This window comes from Xenopus laevis, chromosome 3L (assembly GCF_017654675.1).
Source record: "Xenopus laevis strain J_2021 chromosome 3L, Xenopus_laevis_v10.1, whole genome shotgun sequence".
Lineage (NCBI taxonomy): Eukaryota > Metazoa > Chordata > Amphibia > Anura > Pipidae > Xenopus > Xenopus laevis.
The window spans coordinates 136,529,696-136,544,809 of record NC_054375.1 but is presented as its reverse complement, the minus strand read 5'-3'; positions in this window follow the sequence as shown (position 1 = coordinate 136,544,809).

Sequence of the window (15,114 nt, the reverse complement as noted above, 5' to 3'; positions counted from 1 at the left end):
CCAAATTTAGCTTTGCGGTAAAAACTCAGATTTTCACGTTTTTTTCAGAGGTTTCGTTTTTTTCGAAAACTTTGGGGTTTGGCACAAGACCCAGCGCAAATCAATAAAATCATTGGGACTTTTACCTTATAACTTAATATGCAACCTCGCCAGGTCTGAGATGCCGGGATTTCAGATCTGAGTTTTCCAGCCTCGGGGTTAATAAATTCTGAAAAATGCGTGATTTTTTAAAAGCCCAATTTTATAAAAAAATAAAATGTTTCAGGTTAAAGCTTCAATACTCAACTTTTATGTTGCTTGATGTAGCTCCATCTACATTTGTGCGGTATTGCCATTAAAATGAGAAGGAGCTGTAGATGAGATGCTATGGGGCAAATTCACTAAGCCACGAAGCGGCGAACACTAGCGTTAATTCGCTAGCGTTTGGCATTTTCGCTACTGCGCAAATTCACTAACGAACGCTGGCGTAGTTTCGCTAGTGTTACTTCGCAACCTTACGCCAGGCGAATCTTCGCTAGCGACGAAACTACGCAAATCCACTAACTTGCGCAGTGTACTGAACGCTACCTTTTACACTAGACTTCCTTCGCCACCTCAGACCTGGCGAAGCGCAATAGAGTAGATAGGGATTGTTTAAAAAAAAGTCAATTTGTATTCTAAGTCCCAAAAAAACGCTGGCGTGTTTTCTACATGATGGCTGATAGGCTGAAAAAGATCGAAAATTTTTGGGGCTCCCCTTCCTCCCCCTACATTTCCTGACTCATGGCAACTTACCTAGACAGTGGGCACATGTGTAGGGCAAAATAAAATTTTTATTTGCTGATTTGAAGGTTTTCTAGGCATTTGTAGTGCAGATACGTATTCCTCCATTGAAATTTGAATTTCGCGCCGTATGCAAATTAGCCTTCGCTAGCGTAACTTCGCTTTATATAGCGAATCAACGCTAGCCGCAACTTTGCAACCTTACGCTACCCCTGTGCGCAACTTCGGATTTTAGTGAATTTGCTGAGCCCTGGCGAAACTACGCCTGGCGAAGTGCGGCAAAGTGCGGCGAAGTTGCGCCTGGCGCAACTTCGCAGCTTAGTGAATTTGCCCCTATATGTTTAGGCATTTCACATATTCTATGCAGAAAGGGTACAATGTTAAGTTGATTCAAGTTTACCCTATGTTAGAGAAATCATGGGAGGTCGCATGGTCTTATTGCTGGATATATGAGGGGGGAAATGACTGTGCCATTGCCGATACCTAAAGTATTTAATATTAGCTGTTACCCCAACCTGACTATTTTTAGAAAAGAGGATAATCCCATTTAAGAATATTTAGCATGTACTATATTTAGCATTGCTTAGTAATGTCCACAGCACTTGATTAATGTGTCGTACAAATCTGTGATTTCAAAAAAATTCTGCTGAATGGGACAGTTGTCTTTGCAGAGGGAATAAAGACTACATTTTCAAAAGGCCAACTTAAATAGGGGAGATTAAACAGGAGATAAAGTACCAACAGAACCGTCAGATGAATCATTCAGACTGTACGGATTCCAGCCAAGTTAATTTTCTATTAAGTGTCGTTCACTCCTTGTAGAAGTGATGGTGCTGATACTCAGCTGAAAGGCTGGGTTAGGTAATAGGCTGCATCAAGGAGAAAGAACAAATCAAGAATATCAAAATTGTGATCTGATAGCAAAAGCAATACAGCTTGCGATTATGTATCCACAGATGTGATGTTGGGGTTTTTACTGCAAACAGTGGGGCGTCTTGCCTGAAAACAGCTCGAGCTGCTTTAACAATCCTAAAAAGTACTGTGAGGCCCATAGGGGATTTGAGAGTCTAATGAGAAAGAATCCCCAGAGACTAATTAATATAAGTATATTGTGGTTTTTAAGGGAATATATTAAATTCAGAGAAAAATACACTATTTAGTTGACATTAAAGGAAGTAACATCAAAAGATTACAGTGTTTTAAAGGGGACCTGCGCCTTTAATTCACGTAGAGGCGCCGCCGCGCGTGCCCTAAGGAAACCGGGGCCTGTGGCAGTGAAGACCGGCATGGCGGGAGTCCCCACAGAGGGGGCGGCAGGCGTTCCTGCCGTCCCCCCACTAGACTACCATGGTATTTATTACACTAAAACTACATTTATTATTTTAATTTTGTTTCCTTCAGACTTGGAATAACACATCACTGCAAGCAGGCAGGAGCCATTTTGTGGACACTATTATTAAGACAAGTTGTATATCACCCCAAAATCTTGTGTATGCGCCCGAATGGGGGACCTAATGCCCATACACATTGCCCTACACAATTATATAGTGTGAGGAGGGAGGAGCCTCAGGAATATGGGTGGAGTAGGTGATATTGATCGACAGCTAAAATATTTAAACGCCTTTAAAACAGGTATTGATGCCTTAATGAAAAAAAACAATTTGGGTTCCATGTTAATTTGCAAATGACTTTTGTTATACAGCTTTTTATGTGTAGGTGACAGCTCCACTTTAAAGTAATAAACATATTATGCAGTTGTGAGAACTCACAACCTTATTTTATAATGAAAATGAAAATACGGTTGGGGTGGGTACCATGAGTACTTGCCAGTACACTGAGCAACTTATTTCCCACTAGGGCACTGCAGCAGGTTTCAGGTTGAGGAAGCCCCACTGAGCAACCAGCAGTAAAGATGGGCATAGACGCAAAGATTTAATCATACGAATCTTCGTTTCGTACGGTTTTCAGGCTGTGTGTGGAGTGTCCCGACATTTTCGTGCCATGGTGATTGGTCATTCAGTTGATCGGACAGGTTAGAAAATTTCTGTCTGCTGCCGATAATATCTCTGCATGTATTGCCGATCTGACTATATCAGTGGGAGACTGTCACCAGCTTTTGTCGGACATAAACTTTTGTACAATTGATGTCAGGGCAGAACATCGACTGATCTGTTCTTTCTACTACTTTATTTGATCTGAATGGTTAGTGGCAGGTCGGGAGATGGCACCAAATGATCCTTCGTCCAATGTGAAGGTAAATCTGCACGACTATGGATATACTGTAATTATGTGTAATTGAGACCACAAGGTCAGACTGGCCTTTTACAGTATCACAGGATCTTCCAGTTCTAAGGGCCCAGTCAAGGGCTAAACTCATCAATTTCTACTTTTCATTGCACTAGTCCACTTTATTTAGCTTCTGTCATCACGTTCACTATTCTCTAAACTGTATTGGATAAATATGAATAACAGTATTCTTGCCAACGTTCTGCTGGTCCAGGTTTTGGTGCTCTCTGCTTGGCACTGTTGAGACTAAGTGGTGATGTGGGGGAGGGAGTGGGTCCACTGAAGGGTGCCTGGTGTGTTTATGTGTAAAACTTAAATGGAAATCCATATTCATAAAAGTAGTGCCTGGAATGTGAATGTGAGTCCAAATTATACAAAAAAAAACCTTATTCATAAAAGTTGAGTTGAGGAATGTAACTTCCTTTATTCCACTAATATTATCTCTTTTCCTTTATATATCTTATGCACTTCTGCAAGCAAAATACATATTTATTCAGATGATTCTTTGTTCTATTTGTTTGTCACCAGTCATTTCAGTCTTTAAGCTTCTCTACATGTCATAAACAGAGGACCATTCCAGCTACGACATCTTATCTCTTCACTTCCAGCTCCAGACAAATCCATCAAATTAGCTAGAGAACAAGTTGCGCCTCCAAAAATGATATTTGAGTTAACTTTTAGTATGATATACAGAGTGATATTCTGAGACAATTTGCAATTGGTTTTAATGTTTTATTATTTGTGGTTGAGTTATTTAGCTTTTTATTAAGCAATTGTTCAGTTTGTAATTTCAGCAACCATGCATTGATTAAATAAGATACTGGAATGTGAATAGGAGAGGGTCTGAATAGAAAGATGAGGGATAAAAAGTAGCAATAACAATCCATTTTTAGCCTTACAAAGCATTTGCTTTTTAGATGGGGTCAGTGACCCCCATTTGAAAGCTGGAAAGAGTAAGCAGAAGAAAGCTAAAAAATAAAAAACTATTAAAACAAATAATAAAGACCAATTGAAAAATTGCCTCAAACTGGCCATGCTATAACATACTAAAAGATAACCTAAAGGTGAACCACCCCTTTAAGAATCAATTTTTTATATGTAAAGCGGGAGGGGAAAGGAAAAGTAGATGATGTGTGGTAGAGAACATCCTGGTTATTTTAACCTATCAAGGGTATCTGGTTGATATAATTTTGGTATGTAAATTAATAACGGTCAATATGGCTTGGCAACTCTGTGTATTTGTGTTAATTGTGATTGGTTTTATATGTTTGTGAAAAAATAAAATAAATACTATAAAAAAATATATTTTTATTGTTGACTATTCAAAATCATTTGGAAAAATACATCATTGCATTTAAGCTTCTCTGCTTGCCAGTTTAATGAATTGCTAACTGCCTGGGACTCGTTCCTAAGTGAGATAAAGGACCAGTAATGTCAACATTTTTTTTAAAAAAATGTGTTTGTATATAACGGAAAAAAAAAACATCAAGACATGTTTAACTTTAAAATCGCAAAGTCTTTATTAAAAAATAACACCGGAACTCCGCACGATGGATCGTTGCTTATGCTCCTCTTCAGAAAAGGTGACAGGGCAACGATCCATTGTGCGGTGCTCGATTTCTCCTCCCTGCCTTTTATAGGAGATCGCCATGGAGGAGAAATGGAGCAACGTGCGATGGATCATCACCCTGTTGCCTTTTCTGAAGAGGAGCCAAACAGAGTTTCGGTAAGTTAATTATGTCTTGGTGTTTTTTTCCGTTATATACAAACTTTTTTAAAGACATTACTGGTCCTTTAAATAAGAACTCAATGGGGTATATTTATCTAAAAGTGAAGTTAGAGATCACCACAGTCCTCAAGAGTGAATGTCCGCCACTCTCCATTAATTTCTATAGGATTTTTAAAAGAGTATTTATCAATGGGTGAAAGTGAAAGCTCATCCTTTGATAAATATCATACCTCCCAAAATTTTGGAAATAAAAAGAGGGACAAATAAGTTGGCAAATGTTTTTGACCATGACCATTTTTGAAGGTGAATTGCGCTTTAAGCTGTGTGTCTAACTTCTCCCAAGACACCTGTTATCTTATATTGTTACAATTACTAATTGCTTATCTGAAATTGTTACAAAAGTTTCCAAGTGCACCTGGTGGCTGTTCTGGGCTCTCTGCCAAAAGGCAATTAAGTTAGAAACATTGTTTCTTTTTCTGGCTGTTCAGTGCACAGCAAAACAGGACTTTCCAGTACAAAAGAGGGACTGCCGGTTGAGCTGTCAAAAGGGTGACTGTCCCTCTAAAAACGGTACAGATGGGAGGTATGAAATATGCCTTTCAAAAACCCATAGAAATGAATGTAGAGTGGCAGAATTTCACTCTAGAGGACTGTGCCCATCTCTAACTTCGCTTTTTGATAAATATACCCCATGGTTTTCTGCTGGCCTATGCACATATAATAGGACAGGGAGATTGACATTTGCCTCTGCAATTATAGGATCCCAACTTCAAGCACAACAAAGGTTTTAATACATTATTTTGTCTGTCTGTCTCCAGCCATTTGTCTGAACAGAGAGACTCCTTTCTAAACCTGCAGAGATATTTACAATCTACAATACTCACAAAAAAGTGAGGTATCTACTTGTCTCATGCCATACGCATAGACAATTAAATACCTTCTGAAACATGCAAATCACTCCATGCACAATGGATCTGGAAAAAGGCCAAGATACTGGTGAAGCCTGAGAGAAGGGTCTTCATGATGGAGGCCGGTCCACAGATTGGGATCAGCTCATTTAATTCATGTGATGTTAAAATTTAAAAATAAGGAAGGCATAGCAAATGAATACACCATTTTAGTTGGCATGGGACAGCAAAGGTTCTTTGGCCTTTGGTAAACTACTTACTTTTTTTTAAAATATATAGGCAGAATTTTAAAGTGAAATCTGGCAGCAAGAAACAACATTTTATAATGAAATTATCTAGTAAAATAGAATACAGTACAACAGCAATAAAAACATATGTAGAGTTATGCTCAAATTTGCAGTGTGATTTACACAATGCTGTGAAATCGGAGTCAGAATTGTGGAGTTGGAGTTGGAGTCAGAAGCAATTTTGTGTATCTGGAGTTGAAGTCGCCAAAAATGTTCCAGACTCCGACTCCTAATAACTTTAAATACAAGCAGATTTAAGAGCTTCTATATGGCAGCAGCAATTCTCTTTCTAAGAACAATACCTAGTTTTGTATTGTATTCTACAGCTAGATGCCAGGTTTAATTCATATATCAGTTGTATATAGGTTTTCCAATTGTGTTTGGTTTATGTAGTTTAACTTTGATTTTGGTTGAAAATTACCAAAGGATGTAGTTTATATTTTTGAGCTTTGGAAGTGATAAAATGCCTTGTATGTTGTGTATTTAACTTCTTACAATCAACATGGAAAATACATTAGCATATTAAAGGGGATCTATGGTCGAAAACTATAATCCCCCTTAGCCTGTGGGGAGTTAAAATGAGCATATTTCCGATTGCAAAGCATTATTTTATATTAGTCATTTTTGAGTTGTAATCACGTTACCTTGCAGTGCAATTTCTTCCCCCCACACAACCACTGAAAACCTTCACGGCCATCACCCACCTCTTCTGCTAGTCCCGTCCGCACACCAATATAAAACGTGTAGGCATTCTTGTTTACAGACTCCAGCTGGATGTGCTGAATCTGACCTGCGTCTCCAAACAAGACCCCTTCAACCCCTTAGTACCTGAGGAAAAACAGGCTGATGGCAGTGATCATTGATAAGGACAATGACACAAGGGAAGATGTGTCACCACTGTAAAAATGTGCTACAACAGGCGACAAATCTCCATAAAATTTCCAACAATTACTCGGAATCTCAGTGAGTAATGCAATTTACTTGCTGTGATTCAAATGTTAGAGAAAGACATGGCATTTTAATGTTATGGAATGAAATGCCCAGCTATGTAAACACGATACATCCATACGGTACATAGCTATTGTCTATAAAGTACACAGCTATGTAAAAACTGGAAATAATTGGAAAATCAGAAAATGGTACCACACAGCACAGGGTTTGGTGAAAAAGGAAACAATGGTTTATTAGTTTGCTCCCCATTGTGACCTCTATAATTTCCTTTGTCCTTAGCTAGAATTACGGTTGGGATTTTTTCCCATTAGGTTTTGCCCACTTCAAGTGTTGGGGTCGCTAGCAGGTTGGGGTTGAGCAGTTCCGTCCATTCTTCTGCCTGGCTTCTGGCTCCTTCATTTATAGATTCGCGCCTGCCCAGCCCCGCACTTTGTGTGACATCACTGTGGGGCAGAGGTGGGTCTTTAATTGCAGGAGCCGAGCCAGATCAAGTCAGGTATGGGTTAGGTGAGGGCACATTAGGGTCGGGTGTGGGTCCAGATAATCTGGACCCGCACATCTCTATTGGCAACCAGCTCTTGTATACATGGGGTAACATGGTGATACCCTGATCCCAGGAGTGCTTTGATTTGATATAGTAATGCTGCCCTCTCATTATCTGGTGTGTCTCATTTGGAGGGTGGAGGGGATAGTTATTTAGCATTAGCTGGTGGTTTTTATACCTAACCCCTCTAACATCAAAAGGGCCTGTGCAACCAGGGGCTGATGAATCTTTTTCAAGGCACTCACTCCACATTATTGTACCACAATAGTATATAGGGATTTTTATTAGGCTAAACCCACTAACAATAAAGAAAATATACATAATACAGTTCTCGAACTAATAAAGTAAGTACTGGAGGGGTAAATTTGCTTCATAGCAGTCCAGTTGTGATACCCATCACAAGGTTGCTCCCCTTCCACCTGTTTGAGAATGGAAAACTATGAAAGTTCACCCTTTTTTTCCATATTTACCACCCTCATTCTCCCACACTTATCCTACCAACACTGAATTGATAACTAGTTTCAATGTCCTCTCTCTATCCAGTTTGGCTTCCATTCCCCTCCACCAAAGCAAAAAGTCCACATTCCACACCCACCCTAATCCCTTTCTTTGCCCCAAAGAACAGGGCCCTAATCCAAAACCCACACAAAATGGGAAGGCATCCTCAAAAATTAAAAGACTCATTAAATCCTCAACAAGCTGGACTGTATCTTCTTTATTGTGCTACATATCACACATCAAAACAATACAGGCAGTTCTTTGGGACAGAACTTGCTGTACAGTAATATGTTGATATGAGAATTAACATTAATAATATCTATAGAACTGCTGGTTGTTTGTACATATTTATAATAGTTTCATGATAAATTTAATTACATTAATAATATATTTGTTCCTCAAGCTATACACTAAAGGATTTAGCAGTGGAGTGACTTACAGTAGAGACAGAAGCTTATCTATTTCTTGGGAATTTGGCTTCATGTACAAAACTAAAGATGTCCCGCAGAACAGAACCACAACTGTGAGATGGGATCCACAGCTGGAGAAGATCTTGAGTTTCCCTGTTGAAGTACGGATCTTTAAGACAGAATATACAGTATAATGTTTCGATAGGAGATCAAAATTAAATCAAAGGGTAGGAACCCAATAAACACACATACCATCAATATTACAAATTTTATGTTTGTAGTGTCACTGCAAGAAAGCTCCAGAATGGCTTTCAGGTCACAAAATGGTCAATTTCTTGATGATCACAGAACAGTAAATGAACTACAAGCCAACAATACAAGAATGAAACTGTGGCACCGATCAACCAAGAAACAGAGGCAAGGAGAACACATACACTTTTCATCATGTTGAGAGAGTAACGCATGGGGATACAGATGGCTACATAGCGTTCATAAGCCATAGAGGCAAGGAGAAGAGCTTCTCCTGAAACACATGATATATGTAGATACATCGGAATCATACAGCCCAGGAAAGAAATGCTGTTGTCACCTGCTGTGGTTATAGCCAGAAACTTTGGCAAGATGGCAGTGACATAAACAATGTCTTGGACTGACAAGTTGCACAGGAAAAAGTACATTGGAGTGTGCAGATGGGGCACCAAACATACAAGTGCAGTAATAATAAGATTTGCACATACAGTTAGAATGTACATCAGTAACACTGAAATAAAGATCAGGACCTGCAGTTTTTCATGACTCAGAAATGCCAGGAGGTGGAATTCTCTCTGTGCTGTGCTGTTTCCTGCTTTACTTTCAGTCATGTTGTGTCCTTGAGGGAAACAAAAGACAGAAGTTCACCAGTAGCAACACAGGGACAGGGTGCAATGCTCAAGACCTTCATTAAATATAATGGATATGGAGGGGTCGACACGCATAAAAGTCTCTACCAGGCCAGAGTACAGCAAACGTTCGAATTTATTATAGGACATGTATGGAATACTTCCTACAATGCACTTAGCTGTAGACCTATGACTAAGAGATTTGTAACAGAATACAAGACTTAAGCTGGCCATAGATGCAAAGATCCAATCGTACGAATCATCGTACGATCGGACTTTCCCATTTCCCGACCCGCCACTAACCATTCAGATCAAAGTCTTACCAGTCAGATTAGTTAAAGAACAGATCAGCAATGTTCTGCCTCTGACAGCAATCGTACGATATCTATGTCCAACCAAAGCTGGTGACAGTCTCCCACTGAAAATCGTACGATCGGCAATACACGCAGAGATATTATCGGCAGCCGGCAGAAATTTTCTAACCTGTCCGATCGACCAAACGACCGATCTCCGCCTGACGACAAATGTCGGGACTCTCCACACACAGTCTGAAAATCGTACGAATCCTCGATTCGTACGATCAGATCTTTGCATCTATGGCCAGCTTTAGAGTCCGATTCACTAAGGGTCGAATATCGAGGGTTAATTAACCCTCGATATTCGACTAGAATTTAGCGCAGATAGTTCGATCAAACGATCGAAGGATAATTCCTTCGATCGAACGATAAAATCCTTCGAATCGAACGATTCGAAGGATTTTAATCCAACGATCGAAGGATTATCCTTCGATCAAAAAAGTTAGCCAAGCCTATGGGGACCTTCCCCATAGGCTAACATTGAGTTCAGTAGCTTTTAGATGGCAAACTAGGGGGTCGAATTTTTTTTTAAGAGACAGTACTTAGACTATCGAATGGTCGAATAGTCAAACGATTTTTACTTCGAATCCTTCGATTCGAAGTCGAAGTCGAAGGTCGAAGTAGCCCATTCGATGGTCGAAGTAGCCCAAAAAAAACTTTGAAATTCGAAGTTTTTTACCTTTGAATCCTTCACTCGAAGTTAGTGAATTGGCCCCCTACTGTAACATGTTCCTATTATAAACTTTACCTTTGGAGTATTTATTTGGAGTGCTTACCTCTAAAAATACTACTGGCAATATTCAGTCTGGCAAAGCAAATATGAAGGAATTGTGTTGAAAATACTGGATATGGATCTTGTGAAGATAATAAATGGGAGCCTCAAGTACAAAGCAGGAAGAAGATCGCGTGGAAGAAGATGTCGTCTGTGAACTCCCTGGACTGGACCTGCGCAGAAGGGTAAGTAACAAGTTAGGGGCATTTGCCCAGCGGGACGGGTAGGCCAGGGGGGAGGAGGGATGGTGGGCAACAAACGGGAGGGGGGGTGGGGGGTTTGCGCCGACTAGGTTTCCTTCCCCTTTAAAGGCTAAGGTTCTTAGAGACATCATACTTACTTGTACTTTTGGCCAAACTCAACAGTCCATCTTATACCAAATCTTATTTTCTCTTTTGTTTCTCATGTCATTCTCTCCCAATACAAATGATGGTGCTTATACAACTATCTGAAGCTGAAATAGACAACAGTCTGTAAAAATAAGAAAATGGCAAAGCATTGCTAAAAGATTGAAATACTGGAATAAACAGTATGACATCTGATTAGGTATTCACATCTGTGATGTTATACAACTTTTTGCATCAAGCTGAGAAGCTGTATGGCTCTGGATGTTTCAGGCGCTTTAAAAAGAACTGTAAGACACATGAGGCACATAAATGTCTCTTGTGGAAGAATCCCCAGTGGCCGATTAATACAGGAATATTGCTTTTTTAGATATGATATCTGAAACTGGACTTTTGCTTAATTTTTTTCCTACCCCATCAAATTTTCTGTTAGCTTATAAAGCTTGTGATTGGTGAAGTAAGTTGCCTGTAGCAGATTAAATTGAGAACTCACTCGGAGGTAAAAATTTGGGTCAAGACATCTTCTTTCCATTTCAAATGATACTCCTCATATCATAATACACAATCCTACCCTTTGTAACATTCTAAAAGCTTCAACTCCTGCCTATGGGATGTGCTTTGGGTTTCTAATTTTGCATATATATTTCCTATCTTGACATACTTTATATTTTACTACTATTGCAGTTTCTTGGACTCTATTAGCTTCTAGATCTTTTTTCATTAGCTGTAACCAGCACATTTCCAACTGCCAAGGTCTTTCTTGTTGCTACAATATGTCTAATTCTGTAGTCCTTCAACAACCCTACCCTGTGTACTTCAATGCCTACAGTGTTGTATTTACAGGGGCTCACCAGAAAACCTTACACCATAGGCCCACTCTCTAAACTATTTTTCTTCCTCATTCAACTAACCTTTTCTTTTTAATATACTCTTTAAATGGACTGCCACAGTATCTGAAATAGTAGCGAGACACTAGCCCTTGCTTATTTTCAACACATACTTATGTAATTGCTTTGAGAGTGGGTGAAGATAACCAAACCATAAAAACCAAACTCTAATTGCTGATACTTATCTCAACTATACATTTTGGAGCCAGGTGGGGCATATGCCCAAAAGTTCTGGTCAAAGCAGAACTACTAGGGGAACATTAACCTAAAAAGAGAAACAGCCCCTTTGAACAATAAACAGACCCAGCCCAGTGCTAGAATGAACCCTTATGGTTACTTAAAGTAAAGTGAAGTCTTCTGAAATCAGAACGTACACACAGCACTAAATGTTCTAAAAGGCAAAGTGAAGTGTCTGGTGTGCTTCCTCCCTATGGGAATTCTTATACACACAGCACTGCCTAGATACCAAAAAATTAGAATTTTAATTCTCCCATAAGGCAACAGGGCAGAGACATGCAAATCACTCCTTTATGTCCCTTTGGCCAACTATGCATCCAGAACCACTGGTTTATAGCACAGATACAGCCTAATGGTTCAGGGCCTTATATCCAAACTTGCGTATTGTTAGATCTCATCAGTGCAACATATTGGAACATGGATTCTGAAGGGGGTAGGACTTGGAGATAACAAAATGAAGATCATTACCCTCCTACAACTGTATAATGTTCTTAGTTGCAAAGCATACTGCTCTCCTTGTACAATATGCCACTAAAAGTTTTAGTATAATGTGCAGATTTACTTTGACAATGTACACAGCTGTCTTCCTGGCAGTGAGTACCACAAGAATGTAACCCTTTCGACACCCCTTTGTCTGTGTTACACTCCACGTGTGGCGCTTACCTGATGACACGGGACAAACCTGAGCCACTCCGCAGTGGTATTGGGAGAGACTGGGTACCTGGTACTTACTAGTGCAGTGCCTCCACCTAGTGGGATCCAGGAATGACCTACAGGTAGGCCCCACTAGGAATAGAGTAATAACACACACACTATTGGTTAAACTAAATAACAGTTTATCTAAAATAAATGGGCACCTAATACATGCAGCACTCCTAACCGGTGGCAATAGGGCCTCACTAACTAACTTGCTAGCGCAATCTGTCTAGCTAACTAAGAAAAAAGGTAAAGTCCTTTAATGTCCTTTAATACACAGCCTGTTTATCTTCAGCGCTCTTTAGGGTACTGTCCCTTTAAACAGGATACTCACAAATCCTCTTTGGATACTTCAGAGCTCTCTTTAGGTGAATCCATACAATGCGATTACCAGCCCCTTTGGATGCTCAGATAGGAATCTCCTGCTGGTTGTTCCTCCAGTCTGGATTCCTCTCACTCTCTCTGTCTCTCCAGGCACAGTATGTGGCTTCCCTGTGACAACCTGATCCAAATGAATACTTGTGGTCAGCTCTCTTGCTTCCTTCTCTGTTCACCATGTGGCTCTCTATGCCAGGCTCTCTTCTTTTGCCAGTCTCTGTGACTTCCTTTTCCTGTCAGCCACTCACTAGCTGCTGTGTCACTTCCTACTGCGCTGAATAGCTGGTTGCTAGGTAACAGCTTACAGCACACAGACACAGGGGCAAATTCACTAGCGTTAGTTCGCTAGCGTTTGGCATTTTCGTTACTGCGCAAATTCACTAACGAACGCTGGCGTAGTTTCGCTAGTGTTACTTCGCACCCTTACGCCTGGCGAAGTTTCGCTAGCGACGTAACTACGCAAATTCACTAACGCGCACAGTGTACTGAACGCTACCTTTTACGCTAGACTTCCTTCGCCACCTCAGACCTGGCGAAGCGCAATAGAGTAGATAGGGATTGTTTCAAACAAAGTTAAAAATTTTTCTAAGTCCCAAAAAACGCTGGCGTGTTTTCTACATTATGGGTGATAGGCTGAAAAAGATGGAAAAAATTTTAGGGGCTCCCCTCCTTCCCCCCTACATTTCCTGACTCATGGCAACTTAACCTAGACAGTGGGCACATGTGTAGGGCAAAATAAAAATTTTATTTGATGTTTTGAAGCTTTTCTAGCCATTTGTAGTGCTGATACGTATTCCTCCATTGAAATTTGAATTTCGCGCCGTATGCAAATTAGCCTTCGCTAGCGTAACTTCGCTTTACTTAGCGAATCAACGCTAGCACAACTTTGCAACCTTACGCTACCCCTGAGCGCAACTTCGGATTTTAGTGAATTTGCGAAGCACTGGCGAAACTACGCCTGGCGAAGTGTGGCGAAGTGCGGCGAAGTTGCGCCTGGCGCAACTATGAACCTTAGTGAATTTGCCCCTGTACAGACTCTGCCCTTACAGGGAATGCAATGATTTTGCACGGATTCCCTACAAGAATATAATAAAACATTGTGAAGTAACTCCTTCAAAATGAGAAGAACAGATGTCTCCTTAAAGGAAAACTATACCCCCCAAACAATGAAGGTCTCTATTAAAAGATACTGCATAACAAAGCTCATATGTAAAACCCTGCTTCATGTAAATAAACCATTTTCATAATAATATACTTTTCTAGTAGTATGTGCCATTGGGTAATCATAAATAGAAAATTGCCATTTTAAAAAATAAGGGCCGTCCCCTGGGATCGTACGATTCACTGTGCACATAAACAAACCAAACAAATTATACTTGTTAGGTCACATGAGCCAATTAACAGACAGAGTTGTGTCTTTTGCTTCCACACTTCTTCCTGTTACAGTTAGAGTTGTAGTATTTCTGGTCAGGTGATCTCTGAGACAGCACAGAGACCATCACTTAATGGTGGTTCAAGGCAAGAGATGTAAAAGGGCAATATTTACTTTAATATGTATTCCAGTTTGGCAAGATTCTTTAATATGCCACTTAGTATGATATAAACTATCTGTTGCTTAAGTATTCATTTTGGGGGTATAGTTTTCCTTTAAACCTTCATTCCACAGTCCGTTTACTAAAGTGCGGTAAATCTGACTTTAAGTTTCCGCGTGTTATCGCTGAGAATATTTTTCCGCCAGAATATTCGCAGCGACTAAGTGTACTAAACAGCGATGCGCTCAGAGGTCATTGCGAACACTTGCGGTAACTACGTTATGAAACCAGCTTACATTAGCGGTAATTTTAGCTAGTTGCGAATTTTCTGGTGACAAATTATGTTTTTGCATATGGCGCCAAATTCTAATTTCAATGGAAGTATTCGTAGCAGCACTACACAAGCCTGGGAAACATTCAAAACATCAAATAACATTTTTATTTTGCCCTACACATGTGCCCACTGTATAGTTAAGTTGCCATGAATTAGGAAATGTAGGGGGGAAGGAGGGGAGCCCCAAAAAAATTTTCAATCTTTTTCAGCCTATCACCTATAGTAAAGAAAAAACGCCAGCGTTTTTTGGGACTCAGAAAAAATGTTAACTTTTTTGAAGCAATCCCTATCTACGCCAGCGTCCGTTAGTGAATCGGCGAAGTAA